Here is a 25,568-nt window from a genome sequence, read left to right on the forward strand (position 1 = left end):
AATGTTATGACATGCCAAGTACTCATCCAGGTACTTTTTAAAGGATGTGAGGCATCCCGCCTCTATCACCCTCCCAGGCAGTGCGTTCCAGACCGTCACCACTCTCTGGGTAAAAAAGTTTTTCCTCAAATCCCCCCTAAATCACCCACCCCCCCACTTTGAACTTGAGTCCCCTCATAACTGTCCGTTCAACTAAGCTAAGACCTACGTAGAAGCACCACTGTTCACAAGCTTGCTCATTTTCCTGGTAGTATTCATTATTTACTGATATAACTAGTTGCAGCTGTACTGTTAATGGGAAGTTATGCTCCTGATCGTCGTTTTTTTCACATATCCTTGGGATGTGACTGTTGTTGGCAAGGACAGCATTTGTTACCCCCCCTGACAGCCATTGAGAAGGCGGTGATGAGCTGCCTACATGAACCACTGCAATCTGTGTGGTGTTACCCACAGTGCTATTCCGGACACAGTTCCAGGATTTTGACCCAGTGGCTCTGAAGGAATGACAATCGAGTTGCACGTCAGGATGGTGTGTGGCTTGGAGTGAATTTGCAAGTGGTGGGTTTCCCATGCTGTCACAGGTTTGAAAGCTGTTGTCGAAAGAAGCTTGGCAAGTTGCTGCAGTACATTATGTAGATCGTGCACACTGCTGTCACTGTGCATTAGTAATGAAAGGAATGAATATGGTGGATGAGGTGTTGATTTTCTGTCCTGGATGGTGTTAAGCTTCATGATTGTTGCTGCAGATGCACTCATGCAGGCAAGTGGAAAGTATCCCATCACACTGCTGACTTGTGCCTTGTAGATGGTGGCCTTAATCACCCCTATTTACATACCCTTTGTCTTTCTTTCCATGACATCTTTGTCAATCTCCACCTATCGCAGACCCTCTATCCAGCCCCACTGCTCCTCACATCCCCAACAACAGTGTAAATCTGACCCTATTTCCAGTTCTCTCCAGCTTTGACAAAGAGTCATCTCTCTCTCCACAGACCAGGCCTGCAGCTATTGTCCAGTATTTTCTGTTTTTGTTTCAGATTCCAGCATTTGCAGTAATTTGCTTTTCTATTTATATAGATGGTGGACAGGCTTTGGAAAGTCAGGAGCTGAATTGCTTACTATAGAATTACTCGCATTTGACATGCTCTTGTAACCACAATATTTATATTGCTGATCACGTTCAGTTTCTGCTAAATAGTAATCTCCAGGGTAGGAACATAGGAATTAGGAGCAGAAGTAGGCAATTCAGCCCTTCGAGGCTGCTCCGCCATTCAATCAGATCATGGCTGATCTCTTCCTGGTCTCAAATCCACCTCCCTACCTGTTCCTCATATCCCTTCAACCCATTTTTCAAATCAGAAATATATCCAACTCCCTCTTGAAACCATTTACTGATTCGAACTTCACCGCACTATGGGGCAGTGAGTTCCACAAATTCACCACCCTCTGCGAGAAGTAGTTCCTCCTCATCTCAGTTTTAAATCTACTGCCTCTTGACCTATATCTGTGACCTTGCGTTCTAGATTGCCCCACAAGGGGGAACATTTGGTCTACGTTTACTTTATCAATCTCTTTTAATATTTTATATACCTTGATCAGAGCCCCTCTCATCCTTCTAAACTCCAGCGTATAAGCCCAAACTGTTTAATTTCTCCTCATACATCAACCCCTTGATCCCCAGAATCAATCTGGTGAATCTCCTCTGAACTGCTTTCAATGCTACCACATTCTTCCTCAAATAAGGAAATCAAAACTGGACATAATACTCAAGATGTGGTCTCACCAACACCCGATACAATTGCAAAAACACTTCTCTACTTTATACTCCAGTCCTTTTGCAATAAACGCGAACATTCCATTTGCCTTTCTTATTATTCTTATTATTCCCGTACCAGCCTCCCCGAACAGGCGCCGGAATGTGGCGACTAGGGGCTTTTCACAGTAACTTCATTTGAAGCCTACTTGTGACAATAAGCGATTTTCATTTCATTTTCATTATTACGTTCTGTACCTGCATATCCGAATTCCTGAACAAAAACACCTAGGTCCATTTGCCCAGATGCGTTTTGAATCTGCTGTCCATTTAGGTGATAATTTACCTGGCTATCTTTTTGGTCAAAATGGATAACCTCACACTTATCCACATTAAACTCCATCTGCCAAATTTTGGCCCAATCTCCTATTTTGGCCCTATCTGAATCCTAAATCTAAGTCTGTAAGATCTATGGGCTGGATTCTCCCAAATTGGGGCTATGTCCCCATGCCGGTGTAAAAACACTCCCGAGTTTCCTCAAAAAAAGATTCACTTACTTTCAGGGCTAGCAGGGACCTGGAGTAATTCATGCAACTTTAACTGCGAAAATGGACCCCCGCACTTCCGGCTTTGAGTCCGCGCACGCACACAGCGGCGACGTCCAGCGGCGACGTCCAGCGGCCGCGCCGAGTGCCATGGCGGACCCGGACCGTGCCGTGCGCCCCTGCATCAGACCGGCCCAATCTGAGCCCCGGACGCCTACAAGGCTCCACCCCCCCCCCCCCCCCGCCGGTGCCCGATCCCCTAGTCCCCCCGCCCCCCCAGGGCGGCCGCGGACTGAGTCCGCAGCCACCACGCGAGTGTTCCGACCAGGCGTACCATGTTAGTTCCATTCTGTCGAGTGCTCGGCCGGTCGGGAGCGGAGTATTGCAGGGCGTGCCTCTGGAAATGGTCCCCAAGCCACGCAAAGTAATTCGCGGATGGGTGGATATTCGGGGCCCGGAGAATCGGCGGACCAGCGTCGGGCCCAATTCCGTCGGGAAAGTTGATTCTCCGCCCCCGTGCCAACGCAACTCTGACGTGGGGGGGTTTATGGAGAGGATGGGTATGGTGGATCCATGGCGCTTTCAGAACCCAGGGAGAAGGGAGTATTCCTCCTTTTCACACGTCTATAAGGTGTATTCGAGGATTGATTACTTTGTAGTGAGTCGGGAGATTTTGGTTGGGGTGGAGGGGGGAGAGTATGTGGGGATCGTTATCTCGGACCATGCACCTCACTGGCTGGATATTCGGTTCAGTATGGGACGAGAGCAAAGGCCGGGGTGGAGTTTTGACTCGGGGTTGTTGGCGGATGGAGGTTTTTGTGATAAGGTGCGGTTGCCGATTGTGGAGTTCAATCAGAATGGGGAGGTGTCGGCGGGCATTTTTTGGGAAGCACTAAAGGCAGTGGTCCGGGGAGAAATTATATTGATTTTGGTTCATGCGAATAAGGAAAGGAGAGTGGAACATAACCGTCTAGTGAGCAAGATAGTGGAGGTGGACAGGGAATATTCGAGGGTACCCCCCCAGCTCACTTGCCATTCATACCCTACCATCAACCTGGGGCTCGATCTATCCGCCCTCGGCTCCAGGACAAAATTAAAATCTCCTCCCATGATCAACTGGTACGTGGCCAAATCCGGGATCACTGCCAGCAACCCCCTCATAAAACCCACATAATCCCAATTTGGGGCATACACATTTACCAACACTACCGGTTTCCTTCCAATACCCCACTCACAATCACAGATCTCCTACCCAGATCCCTCACCTCCTTCACACTCACAAATCCCATTTCTTTGCTCATTAAAATCGCCACACCCCTCGATTTCAAATCAGACCCCGAGTGAAAAACCTGCCCGACCCACCCCTTCCTTAACCTAACCTGGTCCTTCACACGGAGGTGTGTCTCCTGCAGAAAGACAACCCCCACTTTCAAGCTCCTGAGGTGCGCAAACACCCGCGACCTTTTAACCGGCCCATTCAGCCCCCGGATGTTCCACGTTACCACCCTAACCGGAGGCTTGTGCCTCCACTCCCCTCTACCGTCCGTCATCTTCCCCACTTAACTCCGCCTCTTTAATTCCACTCTGTACCTAGCCCATCCCAGATGGTCACTTTCTTCATCCTTGACCATGTCATCTCTCACCCCCCCGCCCCCCTGCTTTTCCCCTTCCCTTTCTTCTCCCCCCACTTCCCCTTTCCCTCCTCCTCCCGGCCACCCCTCGCGGCCTTCTCCCGCACCACCTCACTTCCGTTCACCAGCATAACCCGCTAGCATGGCTGCCCCTGCCCAAAGGCAGCTCCTAATGACCTCCCCCTCCCTTTCCCCCACCCCCACTCTTCAGCTCAAGCAAGAAGGCCTAATGCTGGCCTTACCCTCCTCCACCCAAACAAGGACTTCTCCTGAACTCCCAGGGAGCCTTCTCCAAAAGCAAACAAACAAATGTTAAACACAAACAGTCCCGTAAAACAGGAGGGGGGGGGGGGGGGAAACATCCATCCCCACATAACCTTTTCACCCCTACAACTCCTTACAATCTCATCATTGAACAGAACCCCCCCCCCCCCCCGCACACAAAAAGGCAAAAATCCCCAATCCCTACACCCACTTCAAACATGCTCCCGACCATTACATAGTGCCAGCACCCCGGTTCCCAAGCATTGTCCGCTCAGTTCTCCCCCATTTTATGCTCCTTAATGAAGTATTCGGCCACTTCTGGGATCTCGAAATAAAATACTCCCGGCCTCCGAATGTCACCCATAATTTCACCGGGTCGAGCACCCCAAACCTGATCTGCCGCCAGTACAGCGCCGCCTTGGCCTTGTTGAAACCTGCCCGTCGTTTTACCAATTCGGCTCCGATGTCCTGATAAATTTGGACGTTATTCCCCTCCCAATCACAGCTACGCTTCTCCTTGGCCCACCACAGAATTTTCTTTTTCCCCACAAATTTATAGAGCCTCACGGTCACCGCCTGCGGCGACTCCCCAGCTCCAGGCTTCTGCCTCAGGGACTGATCGGTCGACTTCAGGTGCCTTATCTAGCACCCTTTCTGCCACCAGACCCACAAGCATCCTCGAGACGCACCTCGTGGCACTCACACCTTCCACTCAGGCCCACTATTCGCAGGTTCTGTCTTCTCGAGGTATTCTCCTGCTCCTCCACGTTTGCCCTCAACGTTTTCCAAAGGTCTCCTAGGAGCCCCACCTCACCTCCAGAGCCACCAGACGATCGCTGTGGTCCGAGATCACTCCTTCAATTTCTCGAATCTGTGACCCCTACACCTCTCCATCCGCTCCAAAGTGCTCTTCAGGGGTGCCACCGCTTCTGCAATGGCCTTCACATGATCCTCACGCATTTCTTTCCTCTGTTTATGGAATTTCTCCTTGATGAAAGTCAGCAGCTCCTGTATCTGGGGCTTTCCTGCTTGCCCCTCCCCTGCCTGCATGCTGGAAGAGGCTGTTGCTGCAGCACCAGACTGTTTCAACTTTCCAGCCAAGTTTCTCATTGTTTTCTGCCGGGTCTGGCGACCAGGAGACATACCATTCCAGGGGTAAACTACTCCTCTACCATTCACCTACACCTTTTCATCAAAATTCCACCCGGATCTGGGTAAAAAGAGCTCTTTTCTGTGCCTTTAAGCAGGAGCAGCCCTGTATGTGACCATTCACTCCATGGTCTCAACCGGAAGTCTTCCCACTTATTTTAATATTATCCACAAATGTTGCGCTGTTAATGGGTATTGATGGGAGGGACCCAGCAATGGTAATTCCAAGGGGAAAAGGTCAGATTTTTTCTTGTTGGAGACGGTCATTGCTTGGCACTAACGTGATGTGAATATCACTTGTCACTGATCACCCTAACCTAAATATTGTCCAGGTTTGTTGACACAGACTGCTTCAGTATCTGAGGAGTTGCAAATGATGCTGATCTTCATGTAGCTATCAATAAACTGATATCACTTCTGACATTATGATGGCAGGAAAGCCATTGTTAAAACAACTGAAGATTGTTGAACCTAGAAAACTATCCAAAGAAGCTCCAGCAGTGATGTCCTGGGATTGAGATGATTGACCCTCCAAAACTACAACCACCCTACTTTGTATTGGTTATGACTCCAGCAAACGGGGAGCTTTCTCTCAAATTCACATAGACTTACATTTGTTGGGGTTCTTTGATGCCACCTTCAGTCAAATGCTGCCTTGATGTTAAGAGAAGTCATTCTAATTTCAATTCTCGAATTGAGCTCTTTTGTCCATGTTTAGACCAAGGCTGCAATGATAACTGGAGCTGAATGACCCTCGCAGAACCAAACTGAGCATCAGTGAGCTGCTTATTGTGGAGTAAGTGCCATTAGACAGCACTGTCAACCGCAGCTTTCATCACTACTGATGTTTGAAAGACAGATGAGGTGGTAAATGGTCTGATTCGATTTGTCCTTTTTTTTGTGAACTGAACATACCCGGGTAATTTTCCGATCGCTAATTAGATGCCAGCATTGTAGCTGTTCAGGAATAGCTAGGGTAAGCTGCGGTCAGTTGTAGAGCATAGGTCTTCAATGCTACAGGGTCAGGGTCCATAGTCTTTGCTGCATCCAGTATCTTCAGTCCTTTCTAACTATCACATGGAGTGAATTAAATTGCCTGAAGATTGTCATTTATAATGCTGAGGACCTCAAAGAAGCGGGTGAGATGGATCATCCACCTGGCACTCCTGGCTGAAGGTTGCAAATGCTCCAAACTTGTCTTTTGCACTGGCCTCCCCTGTCATTGAGGACGGGGATGTTTTTGAAGCATCCTTATCTAGTTAGTTGTTTAATTATCCACCACTATTCATGGTTCGATACTGCAGAGCTTTAATCTGACCTGTTGCTCCTGGCATCACTTAGCTCTGTGCGTAGAATGCTACTTCCAGTGTTTAGCATGCAAGTAGTCCTGTGTCATAAATGAGATAGGCACCTCATTTATAGATATGCCTAATGCTGCTCCTGGCATGCTCGTCCATACTCAGTCTTGTATCCAATGCGAAGCGATGGATGGCTTTGCGAATCGTATGACCAAAGACACATGTTCTTTTCTTTCTATCAAAAAAATAATGTTTTGGGTTCAAATATATGGGTGATTTGAGACACAGCATGTGGTGAGTGTAGCATTCTTGGAATGAGCAGGTGACTTTGGAACTAATATTCCTGATAAAGTTTAATTTTATTTTATTTTCCAATTTTTTATCTATTTTCCTTGAAAGCTTTTAGGTGTTCTACTTCCATCACTGTTTTTGGTAGTGAGTCTCTGATCCAGCACCCACTCTCACATTTACAGCTGACATGTGAATCTAAAAAGGAGGAGGGGGTGGAGCGGGAGGAAGTGCAGCTGGAAGTGGAGCAAAAGGAAGAAGAGGCTGTAAAATGAGCTCGACATGATGAAATAATTACTGAATTACATTGATAACTTCAAACATAAACACCCCATTCACCAATACTCCCTAACTCCTTACATAGAATTTACAGTGCAGAAGGAGGCCACTTGGCCCATCAAGTCTGCACCGGCTCTTGGAAAGAGCACCCTACCCAAGGTCAACACCTCCACCCGATCACCATAACCCAGTAACCCCACCCAGCACTAAGGGCAATTTTGGACACTAAGGACAATTTATCATGGCCAATCCACCTAACCTGCACATATTTGGACTGTGGGAGGAAACCGGAGCACCCGGAGGAAACCCACGCAGACACAGGGAGGATGTGCAGACTCCGCACAGACAGTGACCCAAGCCAGAATCAAACCTGGGACCCTGGAGCTGTGAAGCAATTGTGCTATCCACAATGCTACCGCAATGCTAACCTTTCCTCCATTAAGAATCATCACAAATTATCTTTCTGTCAATGCTGAGAAATCACCTGAAAGTCCACATTTCAACCCAAACTTATTGCTCATGCTCACAAATTTCAACTGTTCACTTTGTGCGTTTCCCGAGTGCAAACATGCTGTGTGCCTTTGCTTGCCTTAAGGCCTCTGAGGTGTTTGCCCAACAGCTGCAACAGCTTGCCCAGTGGTGGGTGGTAAAAGGCGACTAAGCTTTAAGGGAGGAGACTGTCGATGATGGGTGAATTTGAGTAGCTCTGGGCCTAGAAGGCCTGACTGCGAACTGGGACATCTCATCTTGGGCTGCAGCAGCCTTGGCTGCCTGGCAACAGCAAAGGCAGCACTGGAGTGATTGGGGTGAGAATAGAAGTGCTGGGGGGAGTTTTGCCATCTCGCCCACGGGTTTGGTGGTGGGTGGGAGTGAAGAATCGAGTGGCAGTCAGAAAGTTGGAAGCCGCCAGGGTAAAAACAGTTTGCAATTCTTCTGATGGCTTGGTTAACCTGCTGTCTCGTGGCGTGGATGCCATTTGCTTTCATTTAAATCTGATGAATGCTCATTGAAACAGCAGTTTGCTGGGATTTACTCATGCCTTTCAAACTTGCGTCATGCCATCGGAAAATTTATGTCAGCCACAAACCCATTTGAAAATGTCTGGCATGCACAAGGTAGGCCTCAGTTTGCTCGTGGCTTTGAGGTGAGTGCAACATACATAGGGTTGGTTTAGCACAGTGGGCTAAACAGCTGGCTTGTAATGCAGAACAAGGCCAGCGGCACGGGTTCAATCCCCGTACCGGCCTCCCTGAAAAGGCATCGGAATGTGGCGACTAGGGGCTTTTCACAGTAACTTCATTGAAGCCTACTTGTGACAATAAGCAATTATTATAACCTACTTACCATCGCGCCACATTGCTCTTGTGCTGAATACTACTCTGCTGGGGCTTTAGGGTCGATGATGTTGTCTAGGACAGCACTGTGCTGCAGTAATCATGCAGACCTCCACTTTTGGACACTGACCAATACTGTGGCTGGGATTGGAGAGTGCAGGGGTCTTCTCCACCGGTGGCTGACACCATCGCCCACAAGGACAAAACTGTGCAGCGGTACGAAGGCAGAACTCCACTTTCACAAATGCTCATTGTGATCAGGCGTGGGGTGAGGGGAGGGTCGGAATGTACATGGACAGATTCCTCCATTGTTCGCTCTCGTCTGCTGAGTAACTGTTGAATCCCTGCCTCATGTTCCTCATCGACTGTCATTGCACCTTCCAGCATTGAGTTGACGGCCACATCAGAGGCTCATCATCTGACTGGGTCTGAGTGGCTGGCCTCCAGCAACCTCCGGGTGTTGGAGACCTGGGTTGTCTCTACCTTCAAATGCTACAGGGACGTGTTGGTCTGGTGATCTTCTCATTGATGTTCAAACTCATTGAGGACAATGATGCCGGCCATCCTTCACCCAGTCTGCAACTTTCCCTCCTGTTGTGTGCCAGCTTGGCCTGTATGAAGATGAAAGAAGGCGATGTGATGAGAAGGGATGGAGCAAAGGTTGAGTGAGGTGCATGTTCCCTGTGTGTGTGGTTAGTTCTCCCCAACTGAGCCAGAGGATGGAATGTAAGCAACTTGGCACACGGGATGGTGATGATGTCCGTCAGAGAAAGAATATGATATGAGTCCCCCGCTAATGGCTGTGTGAAATCCATGAAGAGAGTAACCATTTGATTGCATGATGCCATAAAGAGAGTTTGTTTAAGCGGGAGCTGAAGGATGTCTTACCCTGGTAGAGAGGATGAGATCATTCTTCCTGCATAGGATGGCACTTCGGGCTCAGTTGCCAGCTATGCTGACCTGCTCTGCGATGGCCTCCGAGGCCAAAAATGTGAGTCTAATGTGCTTCCTGGAGCCATCTCTGGGATATAGGACATGCCTGTGCACCCACACTCCTCCGATCAAGGCCTTGAGGGCCTGGTGGGTGAAGCAGGCTGCTGACTTCTTTATTAAGCTGAATGGTTTGTTCATCTGCTTGCCAGACAACTATGACAGTCTCCTGAAGACAAGTCAGCTGGTGAGAGTGAGATGTATGTGTTGGACTGGCGCCCAGACCTTCGAACCTGCCAGCTGACGGTGGGCGGACGGATCAGCTCCTGACCGCTAGCTTTTTCAGCCCTATACTCACCTGTGCATAATTAATGAGCTTCCATGTGCTGAATTGGGTGTGAGTTCCCACAGTACCAGCCTGCAAGGAGGGCGTTGATGAAACAGACACATCACTGCCCTTAAATGTCATTAATGAAAAGTTCTGCCCGCTGTCTGTAGGTCCAAGGTCCATGGAGCCACGGTCTCTCCTGAGGTACTACCTCGGCAATCCTAGTAATGTATTGGAGACTGCTGTGAGGCCCTGGAAGCATCTTTGAACACTGACATCCAGAATTATAGTAACCAATTAATTTTTTCCAACTAAGGGGCAATTTAGCGTGTTCAATCCACCTAGCCTGCACATCGTTGTGTTGTGGGGGCAAAACCCACGCAAACACGGGGAAATGTGCAAACTCCACACGGGCAGTGACCCAGAGCCGGGATCGAACCTGGGACCTCGGCGCCGTAAGGTTGCAGGGCTAACCCACTGTGCCACCGTGCTGCCCTGACATCCAGAATTATAACGGCAATCATCTGTATATCCACTGCAGCTCATATATCTTCAATAGAAACAACTGCTGCTGCAACAAAGGCTATGACATTAACCATTAGACACTGCACAATGGTCTGTTGCACAGGCCATTAGATAGAGTGTGAGGCTTGAAACAGTGCTATATATCTGAGAGTGAGATCAAATAAATGAATTGAAGGGCTGAGTACTAACTGATAGAGATATTTGATAGGTGGGTAATGGGTCAGTAGCCATTTGATTATTGGACGAGGCTAACAGTGTAATTGGTAAGACATAACATTTGAAGCTGAATCCACTCACCTTGTCAAGTTGTGTACGGTCATTCAACTTATTCCTGCACTTCATCCATGTCCTTGGAGCAATATTCCTGCCATTTACTTCAGCTGCTACTTGTTCCCACTGCCTGCTGAGCATCTACCTAGTTGGCCTCCTGCAGATACAGGTAACTTCTCCTCTCCACATCGTGCTCCAGGAATTCCTATGCAGTGTTTGTAAACATTGGTGCATGCTCTCTCACATATTCAGCCTTTCCTCAAAGTATCACAGCACGGATTATCTTTTCAAATGACTGCCATCAATTCTTGCAGCCACAGTACACCTCCCATTTACAAGGTGCCAGCTGCCTTTGACTAGTGTCAGCTGCTCATGATAATGGCCACCCTACTGATGCGAGCAGCCAATGAAGAGCATGGTCATACTGGTTGATTGCAGCAATCATGTCCAGCAGTTGGTAGCACCAATTTACTGTGCAGCCTCCAATGCAATGAACAAACACAGATTAATCAAACCTCTGTGCCTACTTTTAGGAGTTAGCCAGTTCCCCTGTGTCCCGAGGGCCTAGCAAACCTCTGCTTATTTATATAAAATTCTAATCATACCCTTGTTTGTGCCTTTAAATGTATATATTTGGCAGCAGCTTACTGATTGCATTTAAATAACTTATAAATCAAGTTCGACAGCAGAAAATGCATGAAGAAAACTTGACCCATTGCCATTGGTCAACAATTTTAACTTGTTCTGAAATCATGACGCAATTCTGGCTCTGGGTGTCACCAAACATCTGTGGACAATCTTCAGCGAAACATTTTGGGCAAACCTTCATATGGACCTTGTGCTGTGGAACACAGCCAAGGAAAGATTGCTTTTTAGGTAACTGCTTAACGCATGGGAGGATGCGCTGGAAGCCGCACACTTGGGTCTGTTACTCAGTATACGGATCTAAAGGTGAAATGGAAAGTCGGGACTGTTATCGGCAGATGCTGCCATTTGAGATGGGCTGTAAAGGATTACTTGCCGAATCACTCACAATCTGTCTTAAGCACACCAGACTCGAGGACAGGGCATGGAGGATCATCCTTTGAAAAACAGAAATGGAATCGCGGTTCATCTGGCATTAAACTCGTGCAGGAAGGTCACAAGCCCAATTCCCATGTTGCGATGGATGTGGTGCATTTAATGTCTGGTTGGCCTAGCGTTCATGGCTGCAAACCTTTGTCCTTCTCCGAAACAACTGATGATCAGAAGTGGAACTCAGCGTAGTGGCTATATTCTCGTGTGTCAATCTTATTCCCAATGTTATTACCTTGTGTTAAAATAAAATTGATTGGACATTAATAGCTCATGTCATGGAATATCATTATGCAATGAGAACAAAAATAAAATTGCTCGTTTGAGCAATGAGTGATTTTTTTTCCCCTGGTAGTAGCTCTTACTAATAATGAGAATTTCAGATGAGTTGGATTTCATGAAAAAAAAGTTTAATAGCTTAAAGCGCTAAATATGATGTAGCACTAGGTCATTTGAAAACAATAGTTTGAACAGAGATATAACTCGGGTATTTAAAATGATGAAAAACATAGCTGATGTAGATGCAGAAAGACTGGAACTTCAACTGGGAGCATTGAACAGAAGGAACTTGCTTAAAATGCACACATCTCAAATGAGGGAAAAGATGGGAAGCTTTTGATATTCTTTCCTGAGTGGTGGAAGGGCAAAACAATGCAATATTGATCAACTATTTCAATAAAGAAATCGATAAATACTTGGTTTGAGTTGAGTATGAAGTTTAATAGAGGGAGAAGAACAATAGGAAATCGCATCCCTCTATTGCTAATTCTCAAGAACCATCTTGTGTGGAAAACAGTAAGTTCAGTGCCAATAATATAGATTGCTTTAATGATTCTTTTAAACCTTCCTTAACTGGCCTGAATAACTGGACATAGTGCACAGGAGGAGGGGAAAGCATGCTAAGGATCTCTTATGGAGTTCTAAATGAAGATTGAATGAAGAGAACATATTATAATAAGAGCTTGAATTTCCTTTAATGGGAGAAAAAACATCCCCAACGCCTTTCATTTAAAAAAAAATTTAGAGTACACAATTCATTTTTTCCAATTAAGGGGCAATTTAGCGTGGCCAATCCCTAACCCTGCACATCTTTTGGGTTGTGGGGGCGAAACCCACGCAAATACGGGGAGAATGTGCAAACTCCACAAGGACAGTGACCCAGAGCCGGGATCGAACCTGGGACCTCGGCGCGTGAGGCTGCAGGGCTAACCCACTGCGCCACCGTGCTGCCCTCCCAAAGTCTTTCATGACAATGCTGACTTTTAAGAATCATCTAGACTTGAAAGGCGGGATTCTCCGACCCCCTGCCGGGTCGGAGAATCCCGGGGGGGGGGGGGGGGGGGCGTGAATCCCGCCCCGACGCCGTCTGCTGTATTCTCCGGCCCCGGTTTGACCCCGGGTGCAGGGTTAACGCCGCGCCGGTCGGGGGGCCATTGGCAGCGGCCCCCCCCCCCCCCGAAATTCTCCGGCCCCCAATGGGCCGAGCGGCCGTCCATGTTTGGCCAGTCCCACCGGTGTGGGTTAGGCATGGTCCCACATGGCGGGACCTGGCAGGTAAGTCGGCTGGGCGGTCCTCGGTGAGGCGCGGGGGGATCCTTCCCCGGGGGGGGCCCACGGTGGTCTGACCAGCGATCGGGGCCCACCGATCTGTGGGCAGGCCTGTGCCGTGGGGGCACTCCTTCCTTCCGTGCCGGCCCCTGTCCCTGTAGGGCACCGCCATGGCCGGCGCGGAGACGACAACCCCCTGCCCATGCGCCAGAATACGCCGGCCGGTCTGCGCATGCGCGGAACCACGCTGGATCATGCAGGCCCTTCTGCGCATGTGCGAACACACACAGTCCCTTCGGCGCCAGTTGGAGTGTCGCCAACCCCTCCGCCGTCAACCTCGCCCCCCGAAGTGCGGAGAATTCCGCACTTTCGGGGGCTGTTGATGCCGGATTGGTTGGCGCCGGTTCTCCAGGCGGCGTGGGGACTTAGTCCCCAAAAGGGAGAATCCCGCTGAATATGTTAGCTCCGTTCTCTCTCTACAGATGCTGTCAGACCAGCCGCGATTGTCCAGCATTTTCTGTTTTTGTTTCAGGTTCCAGCATCCGCAGTAATTTACTTTTAGCTAAGGGTTAATTGAAGGATGGAATCAGGTCACACATCATGCTAAATAGACACTATTTGGAGACTTTTATTACCACATAATGAATGAAACCACTTATTATCCAACATTAAACACATATACTCTATATGAAAACTTCCAAGAATCCTCACTGGAAAAGTCCCAGGGGATTGGAAAATTGCCAGTACAACACCACCTTTATTCAAAAAATGTGACAAAAAACAAGTACCTATCAGCCAGTTAGCTTAGCTTGTCATTGGGAAAATGTTAGAGTACATTTCAAAGGGTGTAATAGCAGAACATTTAGAAATGCATAATATAATCAAGCAGAGTCAGCATGACTTCATGAAGGGGAAATCATGTCTGACAAATTTATCAAAATTCTTTGAGGTGCAATGAGCAGGGTAGATGAAGAGGGACCAGTAGATGTAATATACTTGGATTTCCAAAAGCTTTCGATAAGGTACCACAAAATAAGATAAGAGCCCATGATGTTGGGGGTAGTATATTAGCATGGATAGAGGATTGGCTAACTGATAGAAGACAGAGAGTTGGGATAAGATGGCATTTTCAGGATGTCAACCTGTAATTAATGGACTGCCACAGGGATCCGTGCTGGGACCACAATTATTCACAATATATATCAATAACTTGGACGAGGGAAGTGAATACACTATTGCCAAGTTTGCGGATGACATAAAGACAGTTGGGAAGGCAAGTGATGAGGATGACACAAAGAGTCTATGGAGGGATATAGACAGGTGAGTGGACAAATATTTGACAGATTAAATTATCTGGGCGGGATTCATTGATCCTGAGCCAAGTGTTGACGCCGTCGGAAACGCCATCGCGGCCTCAGGATCAGCACGGCACTGGAGTGACCCACGTCGCTCCAGCTGCTGATCCCGGCATCAACTGGCCGCCGCTGGGTCTGCGCATGCTCAGTGGGTAAATCATGGGTGCGATTCAGCTGAAAAAAATCTATGTCCCATTTTGGGTGCGGCCACCGAAAAACACCCCAGCACAATTCAATTGCATTTCCCATTTTTTGGGGCCTTGAGAAGTTCCCTCCATCAAGGCAGCACTTGAGTCATTTCCTGCTCACGGATCAGGGAACCATTATGACTGGCAGCCCTGATCTTCTCCCCACTCACCCTTCTTTCAGCCTACTCCCCGGAACACCCCTCACCCATCCTCCACCTGGTTATGTCACCCAGGTTTGAACCCTGGCAGGGCCAACCTGCCACCCAGGCATCCTGGCACAGCCATCCTGGGTGGCACTGCTAGGGTGCTGAGGTTGCACTGCCAGGCCACCAAGCTGGCAGTGCCAAGTTGCCTAGGTGCCACCCTGCCCTGTCCCCGACCACCTGGAGGTCTCCAATGGCTTGGGAGATGGGAGATTCCCCCCGCCCCCCCTCCGCCCAGGTGCCATTATGACTGGTCCACGTTCGTGGAAACCAGTACTAAACTGCACCATTAAGTCTTGGGCACTGGAAAAATCCCATGAACATATATTTAACTGAGTCTAATGACTGTTTAAATATGCAGATCTAGATCACGCCCAGTGAGGGCGAGATCTAGATTGCAAACTCTCGCAAGATTTTGTTAAAACTCAGGAGGCGTTTTTGGCATCGCAAAGATTCAACAGCCTCATTCGACACCAAATCAGGCACTGAATTGCGCCCCACAAAAAGGTAGCATGCAGGTTCAGCAGGTAATTGGGAAGGCAAAAGGCATGTTGGCCTTTATTTCAAAAGGAATGGAGTGTAAAAATAGGGAAGTCCTGCGAAAATGTTACAAGGCAAGAGTTAGACGACACCTGGAATACTGTGAACAGTTTTGGTCTCCTTATCTAAAGAAAGATATACTGGATTTGGAGGCAGTCGAGAGAAGGTTCACCAGGTTGATCCCGGATATGGAGAGATTTTCTTATGAAGAGAAGTTGAGTAGATTGGGTCTGTATTGTAGTTTAGAAGAATGAGAGGTGATCTTATTAAGCCATACAGGATTCTCAAGAGGCTTGACAGGATAGATGCTGAGAGGATGTTTCTTCGTGGGAGAGTCTGGGAGCAGAGGACATAATCGAGGAGTAAGAGGTGACATATTTAAGACAGAGATGAGGAGGAATTTCTTCTCTCAGAGGGTAGATGAATCTGAGGACTTCTTTAACGCAGAGACCTGAAGAGACTGGGTCAATAAGTATGTTTAAGGCTGAGATAGATATTTAATCAGTAAGGAAATCAAAGACTTTGGGGATAAGGCGGGAAAGTGAAGTTGAGGATTATATCAAGTCGGTCATTATCTCATTGCATAGCAGAGCAGACTCGATGGGCTGATCCAGCTACTTCAGCTCTTACGTCTTATGGTCTTATTTTAGGGCCAATTTTAATCTCCCTTCCATGCTAATAGAAATCTCATAGTTTCCAGTGACTTCTTACAGATTGCAAGCATTAAAATTAGTTGATATCACAAATTTAAACATGTACTTGATTGTACAATCTTCCATATTTGTGAAATCTGTGTTTTACCCTTATGAGTTACTCACTGAACAAATGTGTGGAATGTTTGCACTGCATGCTATTTATACATAGGAATCTATATTTACGTTTTCCATATGAGTAGCAGGCATGAACAAACCGAATCGTTTAACTGAGCATTGATGCAAATCAAATGTCGATTGGTGACTTTGTGTTCTACCAAAATATTAATTGGAAAATTAACAGCAAGAAGGGAAGTGAAGTGGATTTTCTTTACACAAAGAGTCGATAGGTTGACTTGCCAAATTCCATAGACTGTACAGTGTTTGTTGAATTGATAAAAAATATTGCGCCCAGCATGCCTATTGGAAGCATGCATTGCAGGATTCAGTCACACAGCTCCACATTGTTTCTCTTGATCAGAATGGCAGCTCAAGAAATATGTGGATGTGTTGGGTTTGAGGGATGTCATGCTAAATTGGAGATTAGGGACAAAAAGGGACAAACTGGTTAGGCTGGATTATTCATGTTCATCTTTATATGTAGCTATCTCTATATTCATTACAAACACACTTCCTCCTAATCTCCTTAGCAAAACAACACAGAATCATAGAATTTACAGTACAGAAAGAGGCCATTCAGCCCATGGAGTCTACACCGGCCCCCGAAAGAGCACCCTGCCTAAGCCCACACCTCCACCCTATCCCCATAACCCAGCAACCTCACCTAACATAAGGACACTAAATTTAGCGTGGCTAATCCACCTAACCCGCACATCTTTGGACTGTGGGAGGAAACCGGAGCACCCGGAGGAAACCCACGCACACACGGGGGTAAGGTGTAGACTCCGTACAGACAGTGACCCAAGCCGGGAACACCTCAATCACGTCCCCTGTCTGTCTTCTTCTTTGCTCCAAAGAAAACACCCCCAGTCTATCCAATCTCCCTTCATAACTAAATATCTATTCAAATTCTCAACATATGATTAAAGGGAATATCCCTGATGATTTTCAGATTGAGTTAATATTTGAGTTTTTTGAGGGAGTGATTATGCAGATATTTTTTTCTTTTATCTCTTGAAATTATTATTTTTTGCAAAAGGTTTCAATGGCCTGCGGAACGTGTTCTCACATCTGTCCAATTTCCGTGTCCTGCCTGCAGCTTTCTTACATGTGCTTTGTTTTGTAGCCAATTGAGCCATATGGCTGCATCGTTTTTTTTTTAAAGCTGAGACAGCTGTGGAGGCTCAAAGTTTGAGAGTCGGTAATGTTATTTTGTGAATGGGTTGATCCTTGTTTAATGCTAAAGATGGACTAGCAGAAAACAAATGAATGATTAAATCCAGGAACTGGCATTGTGAGAACTAAGACAGTGCTATTTAGTTGGGAAGACTTACTGTGGTAACTCTCATTTGTGGGAGCCTCAATACACAAATGTTGTATCCTTGTTATATAAGAAAGAGTATAGATTTAGCCTGGAAATTGTAAGTTAATATGCAGATCAAGAGTTAACTGAATATTACGTACATTTTTAAGCATTACAAAGTATGCTCATTAATCCCTCTTTTTGCAGTGCTGTGGATTAGTAATATATCACACACCTTAGTTCCCATACAGTGTAGTGGGACAATTAACAATTAGAGCTAGCACTGTCAATGACGATAAGCAGCCATGCAACACCAGAGTAGAGTTGGGAAGCTATTTTTATTAAATATTGCTGTGCTATGTTTTGTCAGCTGGAGAGAAGCAACCATTTTGTGATGAGCCCTGGAAGCACTGTCTGAGTCGGAAAGCTGACCTGGTTCCATCACCGGGCTGAAGGAAACAGAGACCTTCTAGCGAAGCTAAAGAAATTCCTTTGAGTAGTCACTATGCAGCCACTATTAAAGTAATAGCCTCACCTATCCAGAAAATACCTCCTTTCCCCCATGTGAGACCCTCCCATCACCCCTTCCCCATCATTCCAAGGGCTGGTTTAGCACACTGGGCTAAATCGCTGGCTTTCAAAGCAGACCAAGCAGGCCAGCAGCACGGTTCAATTCCCGTACCAGCCTCCCCGAACAGGCGCCGGAATGTGGCGACTAGGGGCTTTTCACAGTAACTTCATTTGAAGCCTACTTGTGACAATAAGCGATTTTAATTTCATTTCCTGGAATTCAATGCATGTCCAAGCTCCGTCCAACATTTTGTCGTGTTTGTGAGAATTCAGAGAGTGTAGGCACCTCTATACCTTATCTCTTTGCAGCATACTCAAAGATATATAACAAGTTCAAACACCTTCCCTCCTATAAGGAGACCATTGAGCCACTTGAGGGAAAGTGACATTCAAGACTTCTCTTTCATTAAACACTCGCCCCTTGATCATATCATGAAATGTTATTCTGAGTGCTTGTCCATATCACCTGATATAACATCGAAGCAGCATTCAGTGATAGCAATACTTGAAATGGATATTCCAGCCAGCATGCTGATACATTATCGGGCTTGAACTTTCAGGGCGGCAATCAGATTGCCACTCCACTCCTAAATTTCTTTAATCCTAATTTTCTTTTCAGCTTGTCTCGCCCGATCTTCTGCCTCAGATCGGGTGAGATCCAAGCAGTGCAGCTTGTTCCAAGGAGCTAGCCTCGGAGAGGAGGAGGGGGAAGTGGTATAATGTTGGGCCATGGGTGGGGAGGTCAGGATGGGCCTTGGTAAGGGTGGGGTGCGAGTTGTTTTGGTGAATAATCCCCGTGGATTGGGGAGTTCATGTCTGTCGGGAGGGATATAGTCCCATGAGGGTGGGTGGAGTCCGGTGGGGGGAGTAGTCGGGGTGTAGAAAGACCCCTAGGATATTATGGGTGTGGGAGGTGTCCCATGGGAGAATCGACCTAGGTCTGCATAATTGTTACCCAGAAGGTAGAAAGGGTTTTCATTTTTCTAGCTTTGCTAGGTAACTATTGATGGAAAATAGCCAGAATCGTTTGAAGTTCACAATTTAAGTCACATTTCTATAATAATAATCTTTATTGTCACAAGTAGGCTTACATTAATACTGCACTGAAATTACTGCGAAAAGCCCCTAGTCGCCACATTCTGGCGCCTGTTCGGGTACAGAGGGAGCATTCAGAATGTCCAAGTGACCGAACCTACCTAACAGCACGTCTTTCGGGACTTGTGGGAGGAAACCGGAGCACCCAGAAGAAATCCACACAGACACAGGGAGAATGTGCAGACTACACACAGACAGTGACCCAAGCCGGGAATCGAACCTGGGACCCTGGAGCTGTGAAGTAACTTTGCTACCCACTGTGTGACCGTGCCGCCCTGAATTTCTGGATGGTTCCTGGTGCAGCGCAATTGCCCTGGGGAGGTCACCTGGGATCCAGGTGATCCAAAGACTATGTGCAAATAGAGATCAATGTCTGAGCAGGATTGTCTACAATGAAAAACTTGTATGATGTAAAACACTTTGCTAGGTCAAAGAAGGTGATTGTCTTAACAACATCTGTATAGCCATGGATGAAAGATTCAAGTGCACATCGGGTTGCCATAGAACATATGGAAACTCCTGTGGCATCAGCAGTGGAACCCTTAGTGGCACACATCAAAGGCACAGAAGCTGCATCTCTCATAAATACTTCTCCAGAGGCTTTGGGCTAAATCTTCAAAAGGCATTCTTGGCTAGCTTCACCACATTGGGAGATTATCTAGAAAAAGTCTTGAGGTAGAGATTCTCCGACTCCTAATCCGCCTCTCAGACAGAATAAGAGTGATGTTGTGAGATCGCACCACAGCCGTGATCGTGAATTTAGTTGGTTGGCAGTAAAGTTGCTGTCAGATCCCTGCATAAACGGCAGCAGATATGCCTGAAAATACTTTGGGCAGGGCAGGACAGCCACAGTGGCAAGACAGTGTACAGCACAACGACCTCTGAACTGCAGAAGCCCAGCAGTGTGACAGGGAACTCTGCAGTCAATCAAACTCCCTGAGAAGCTGTACATCCAGCAGCACAGAACCATTTGGAAGGTGTAAGAAACTAGGTGTTGGATGTGATGTGTTGGGTGTTCTGGATCACAAACAGGTCACCAACACTGGAAGTGGTGCAACTCTATTTTATTATAAGGTTAACTATATTAACATACTTGAACTGTGGGTAAATGCAATACCAGCTTTAACTGTTGACCCTTGCCTAGTCCTAACCAGGTGATGCCCTCAGCACATGGTGAATGTCTGTGTTGCAGGCTGTGAGCTCTGTGCTCCGAGCTGGCTGCTACTAGAATGAGCGGGAACTCTCCTGTCCCGTGTCTTTATAGTGCGTGTGCTCTCACTGGCGATTGGCTGCGGTGTTGTGTATGCTGATGAAATGAAAATCGCTTATTGTCACAAGTAGGCTTCAATTAAGTTACTGTGCAAAGCCCCTAGTCGCCACATTCCGGCGCCTGTTCGGGGAGGCTGGTACGGGAATTGAACCGTGCTGCTGGCCTGCTTGGTCTGCTTTAAAAGCCAGCGATTTAGCCCAGAGTGTGTGAGTGTGAGTGTGTGTGTGTGTGTGTGTGTGTGTGTGTGTCACAAACCATCCAGTTAATTCAAAGATTATATTGTGAACATTGTACTGAACGTTTCTGTACAATTGCCTGAATTCAAACACAAAAATATGGTTGCAGGTACTTGTGGATCTGCACTGGCAACAAATAGGTAGAAAAGCAACATACTGCAAAAGCAGCAGTCTGAAATATGAAACAGAAAATGTTGGAATTGAGCAGATCTGCCAGCATTTGTGGAGAGAGATACTGGGATTCGCCGGAAAGATTTCCACGTGTGGTAGTGAGCGGGAACTGCGGCGAGCTCCCCGGTGCTCGGCCTGGTGAAGCCTGGAACGTTGTTCAACATTAATTGGTCCACTTAACAAGGCCCCAAGGGCTTCTCGCCGCAAATGAAGGCTCTCCATCCGATTCACCAGCATTGCGCTCGCAAGCTCCCCACAAACAAGGCTGAGCAGCATTTAAACAGCACTTGCACAGCCAACCCCACTCAGCTCGCAGCAATGGCAACAAGAAGACCTGCCCCAAGGTTTTTGATGCAGACCTGGGGAGGCTCCTAGATGCAGTAGAGGCCAGGAGGGATGTCCTGTTTCCCCGAGGGTCCCGGAGGGTGAACCACAGGGGAGCAAGTGCCACCTGGCATGAAGTGCTGCAGCCATCAGCTCTGGTAGTGTGACCAGGAGGACTGGTCGCAAGTGTCACAAGAAGGTCAACAACCTGCACCGGGCAGCTTGGGGGAGTGGACACAACCCCCCCCCCCCCCAACCAGCAGGCAAGTCATTTACGCTCCCCACACAAGAATTCCCCAACAACCCTCCATGCAGCCCCAACCTTTCCTTTACCTCCTCTCTCCCTTCAACTCCCCCAACGCTTCCTTCACTCCCCTCCCTCCCACCACTGTGAACCACACCTGTGGCTAACAAAGGCCTCTCTGTGTCTCCGCAGGAGAAGCTCACACATAATTGCCGGGAGAGAATCCAGACTGGTGGTGGTGTGCCGGACATAAGAATCCTCATCACCTTCGAGGAATGGGCCTTGGCGGTGACTGGAGTGGCCGAGGACAGGGCGGTCACCAATGCGGAGGTTGGGGCACACCGCAGAGGTGAGGATCCACCCGGAGGACCTGTCAAATGTGAGTTGTTATTGCTTTACTGACTGACCCATCCCTCCCACTGACCACATGTTTATTCTCCCGCAGGTCCTCCAGCCGACGGCACCGGCCCATCCGGGGTGGCTCCCTCCACATGTCCCATGAGACCGCTCCAAGGATGCCACGATCGATGCGTCACAGTTGCCATCCACACCCTCCACCAGTGCAGATACTTGCACCTCGGTGGGAAAAGTTAGTGGATAGGCTTCTGGGACACAATCTGGTGAGCATCACACAGTTGCTGATACAATCAGGTGCAGGCAGGAACCCCCAGGTGAGACAGCAGTCGGAGGTCTGCTGGATCTCAGGACCCAGCTGGGTCCCAGCCAAATGCTGAACCTACCCGGAGCTGATGGAGACGTTGATGTGCAGCCGGGACATTCAAAGGAAGATGTTAGCGACACTCCAGCAGGCCCATAGCAATTGGAGGAGTCCCAGAGGCTACAGGTGCAGGAGATGTTGCCGGCAATGTGTGCCACCAAGGCCAACACTACGAGGGTGGCAACCGCAGTGGAGAGCCTGGTGCACAACGGCGGCACCATTAGGGGAGGTGTCCGAGCTGAAGTCTGTTACGGCCATGGCTGAGAGCCTCGGCAGAATGTCCGACTCGCTGGGGGACGTGATCCAATACCAGGCTGACCTTGATGAGGTGCTGCAGCCCATGGCCTGCCGAGGCGCTGCAGAGCTTGTCCCAGTCGCAGGTGGGCATTGCTGAGATGCTGCAGAACATGGCCCAATCACTGAGGAGCATCGCCGAGGATGTCGACACGATGGTGCAAGCATCAGGGAGCCGCCAGCGCTGGCATAGCGGTAGAGCAAGTAAGGCACGTTGAGGATCACTGAGGGCCCCGGGGGAAGGGGGGCAGAGGGCTTGGGGAGGGGGGGGGGGGGGGTAGGCAGGGGGTGAGGGTGCGGCACCATCAGGAGAGTGGGAAATTGTTGGACACCTGTGACACATTACAAACCCTTGACCAAAAGCAGTATAATGCCTCTGACATTTTCCTCCGCAATGCAGGCTGACCCCCGAACCCTTGGCCCGTCTCGCGAGGCATCTCCCCCTCTGCGGGATCACCGCGAGCAGGCGATGGGTGATGGGCGAGCAGTCAAGCAAGGATCAAACTGGCATAGATTAAGGAGCACCAGCGCTCGTCTCTCTGCAGGTTATTATCACCCCGCTGCCCTCGACAATGACCCGCTTACTGGGCCGGCACAGTCCCAGCACCCTAGAATGATAGGACACATACTCTGGGAGGGTGAGAAATGGGGGTGGTAAGGTACCGATGATGGACCAGGCCACGCTCTATGTGAAGTGGGCGCGTATGAGGGTCTCCCTAGCCCTCAGGGCTTGCCGGACCCTCGCCGTTACCGCCAGTCCTACAGCCTCTGGCTGGTTCTCCGGTTCCTCCCTGGCCTCACCCTCCAACCTCTACTGGTAAGACGCCTCCTCATCATCCTCACCCTCCTCCTCCTCGTCCTTGGACGTGGCCACATGTTCCTCATCTCCAACCAGAACCTCATCCCGCTGCTGTGCCAGGTTGTGGAGGACATAACAGACCACCACAAAGCGGGCAGTCCTCCTGGGGTGTACTGCAGTGCACCACCACAGCAGTTGAGGTATCTGAAACGCATTCTATGCAGTCCAATGCATCGCTCAATGACAGCTCAGGTAGCCACATGAGCCTCGTTGAATCAGGTCTCCGATTCGGTCTCCGGCCTCCGTACTGGAGTCATTAGCCAAGTCTCAGCGGGTACTCCTTATCTCCTAAGAGCCAGTTGCCCATCCTGACTTCCCCAGGATGTAGCTGTCATGCACACTCCCTAGGAAGAGTGCACACACATGCATGACCTGCATGTGGTGGCCAAGCATGAGCTGAATGTGAAAGGAGTGGAACCCCTTCCTGTTAACGTTGGGCACTTCTAGATGGCCCGGTGAGTGCAAGTCGACATACGTGCAGTCTATCTGGGACATCTCGGCGATGGCGGAGGAACTTGCTGCCCGGGCATTCTGTTGGGCTTGATCCATGTCAAAGTTGATATAGTTTTCTGCCCCAGCAAATAGGGTATCTATGGCCTGGCGGATTCATCTGTGGGCAATACCAGCGATGCCTGAACGCCCTGGGCCGTTGCGGTCCTTCCCCTCTGGGTCCCTCGCTGGCCTGATGGGTGCGTATGTCCTTGGGGTGTGGACCGAGTCCCTGCACATGGCCTGCCGCCTCGAGCATCTGCTGACACTGCTGCTGCTGCTACCGTCTCCGGCACCTGGCCCTCAGGCCTACCAGCAGCATCACTAGGGCCTGCTTTGCGAGGTCCAAAATACCGTCCATGCCGTTCAATATCTGTAAGGAATTGGGAGAGGTGTTAGACTGACAAATAGTGGTTGCTCCCAGGACCTTCCATTTCCCCATTGAACCCCGCACCCCTCTTCCCCCATGCTCGGAATGCCCTACCCAAGCACTGTTGGCCACATTGGACCCCAGGCCATGTACCTCAGGCACCAGCACATAACTTCACCAGGACCAGGTGCTGGTCCCCTCCTCGTTGCATTCACCCATCCTCCAGCTGTGGACATGTCTCCAGAGCTGTGTTCCATCCCCTGGGTGTTCGGATGTTGGCTGCTTCCTTGTGTGGTGTTGCCTCCCGCAGTGTTCAGACACAGTGTCCAAGCATCAAGGTGTGATTGGTATGCTAGGCAATGACTCCCAAATGATACACGGCCCGCCTACCCACGGGAATCAACTTGATTTGTGTGAAGTGCTCACTCAACCACGATTGCCAAATTCCTATTATCAATAGCCTTCGACCACATGGCCAGAGGCTTCAGCAGTTGGTGGGGGTTGTGGGTGGTCGGTGGGGCAGATGGGCAGGGACAAAGGTTGCCCCTGGAACGGGTACACCCAGGGTTGGCATGGTGGAGCAGCACACGGTTGCCCCTCCAGTGCCTCCCCCCACCTTCCATGGCGGTCGACCCCTGCGGAGGGTGATTTCCCCCTCTCCCCCACCCTGTCGAGTGTCTCCCAACTCCCGCCGAGCACTGGGACGGCAAGCCCAGCACCTCCAGGCTCTTTGTATGTGAGCAAAGCTGGTACTCACCTCCTCTTCTCCACGCAGAAGCCCTTCCGCCAGGTTCAAGTCTTTTTTAAAGGGATTACTAATTGGCGCCAGTATGATCACTTGCTGGGGAGGCCGATGAATGGCAGGAGGCCGTTGAATATGCCATCGCTCCGTTAATTGTATGAAAATGGGGCTTAAGTGGTGATAATTGGTTTCTTGCCACACTATGACGAGATCCTGATTTTGCCTACAGGAGCAGGTTGGTTGCATCACAAACTGTTTGGCGCCCATCGCAGTTCTCGTTTTCGGCCTCTCCCGTTATTCACCGGCCTTGTTTCACTCGAGCGAGAGTGCATCGAGGCTGGAGAATCGTTCCCAGGTTTAAAGTTTCAGATCATCAGAAATGAAGGATTTCCAGCATTTACAGTTTTCAAGTATTAGTGGAGATGGATTTAAGAATATTATTCCAAATACATAGGATGAAATTGGAGAGTCCACAAAAATGATCGGGAAGCTCACAACACTCAATTAATCAGCACCCATTCAATGTAATCCAAACAGCACGTCAACTTTGTGTTCCCTGCTCATCTGAA

The 25,568-nt window shown here is 48.8% G+C and overlaps 1 protein-coding gene across 1 annotated transcript in view; it reads left to right on the top strand.

Annotated features, from left to right (window-relative positions):
- The window catches only part of sntg2 (syntrophin, gamma 2), a 523,724-nt gene that overhangs the window by 200,572 nt on the left and 297,584 nt on the right, over positions 1 to 25,568 (top strand). The window lies entirely within an intron of this gene.

This window comes from Scyliorhinus torazame, chromosome 4 (assembly GCF_047496885.1).
Source record: "Scyliorhinus torazame isolate Kashiwa2021f chromosome 4, sScyTor2.1, whole genome shotgun sequence".
NCBI lineage: Eukaryota > Metazoa > Chordata > Chondrichthyes > Carcharhiniformes > Scyliorhinidae > Scyliorhinus > Scyliorhinus torazame.